The sequence below is a fragment of the Neolamprologus brichardi genome, chromosome 14 (genome assembly GCF_056152115.1).
Source record: "Neolamprologus brichardi isolate AB-2024 chromosome 14, ASM5615211v1, whole genome shotgun sequence".
In the NCBI taxonomy this organism is placed as follows: domain Eukaryota; kingdom Metazoa; phylum Chordata; class Actinopteri; order Cichliformes; family Cichlidae; genus Neolamprologus; species Neolamprologus brichardi.
The window spans coordinates 40,431,998-40,433,438 of record NC_142117.1 but is presented as its reverse complement, the minus strand read 5'-3'; the positions used below and the strand labels follow the sequence as shown (position 1 = coordinate 40,433,438).

General features: G+C 39.8%; 1 pseudogene; it reads right to left on the bottom strand.

Moving 5' to 3' along the window:
• Positions 1-555: 555 nt before the first annotated feature.
• Positions 556-674, bottom strand: LOC148099718 (5S ribosomal RNA; annotated as a pseudogene).
• Between the last annotated feature and the right edge of the window lie 767 nt (positions 675-1,441).

Genomic DNA, 1,441 nt, shown 5'->3' with positions numbered 1-1,441 from the left:
GAGAAGTAAAGCAAGTGTGTAAGTTCATCTCTGAATGTTTGTAAAGCATTCCCGCGTTAAGCTTAACAACCAATATATGGAGTGACTGCCTCTCTCTCCCTCCCTATCCTGCTGCTAATTCAATCGTGAAACTGCTTAATGATCAGCTGATCGGCTTTTCTGCCGTGAGTCTCTCTCTTCTTTGTTTTTGGCCCACTTCTCACCAGAAAGAGGAAACCAGCGGCTGAACAACAGCAGCACTATTAAGCTTGATATGCTGTTGTTAGAATTTATTTAATATTACTTTCTACACCAGGATCTTTTTCTACATAGCTGACGGCTGGTAACTGTGCAGGGACGGATCTAGCAAAGTTTAGCCAGGGGGGCCGATAGGGCATGAACAGGAACCAGCACTTGCTGGTGTGTTGTAGGTGGCCTCAGCCAGCAGAACAAGACATTGGTGAAAACAGCCAAAAGCATTGTCGTTAATGTGCCCTCATTAATGGGCAGCTGCTTTGGGTCTTTTAATACACCCCTTCTCTGGATCAAAAGCAGTTCAATGACATGAAAATGAAAGGCTTACAGCACCAGGTATTCCCAGGCAGTCTCCCATCCAAGTACTAACCAGGCCCAGCCCTGCTTAGCTTTCGAGATCAGACGAGGTCAGGCGTGCTCAGGGTGGTATGGCCGTAAGCTGCTGCCCACAGCACAATGTGTCAATTTATGGAATCAAGTGATGAGGTGGCCAGTACCTGAAGTTACGAACACAATCCTATAACCCTACCTGCATGCTTGCCTAATACCCTAACCCAAAGACTCAGTTTAGCATTTATCCAGCAGCACAGGCCCTGGATTTTTGAAGATGGCCTAAGGAACCAGCACAGGGCCTGGTGTGGTGTAGTTAGTCCCGTCCAGCAGCACTGGCCCTGGTGTGTTGTAGGTGGCCTCAACCAGCAGAACAAGACATTGGTGAAAACAGCCAAAAGCAATGTCGTTAATGTGCCCTCATTAATGGGCAGCTGCTTTGGGTCTTTTAATACACCCCTTTTCTGGATCAAAAGCAGTTCAATGACATGAAAATGAAAGGCTTACAGCACCAGGTATTCCCCCATCCAAGAGCTAACCAAGCACAGCCCTGCTTAGCTTCCGAGATATTAGCTAAATATTTAGTTTCCCGTAACATTTATATTTCACATTTAACATTTAAATATAATATTTACATTTAACAATTAGATTTATATATAATATTTACATTTAACATTTAGATTTAAATATAATATTTACATTTAACAATTAGATTTATATATAATATTTACATTTAACATTTAGATTTATATATAATATTTACATTTAACATTTAAATATAATATTTACATTTAACATTTAGCATTTAGATTTAACATTTAAAATTCTGTTTTAAATATAAAAAGTTGTAAATATTTTACTAAATGTTGTAAAAAAT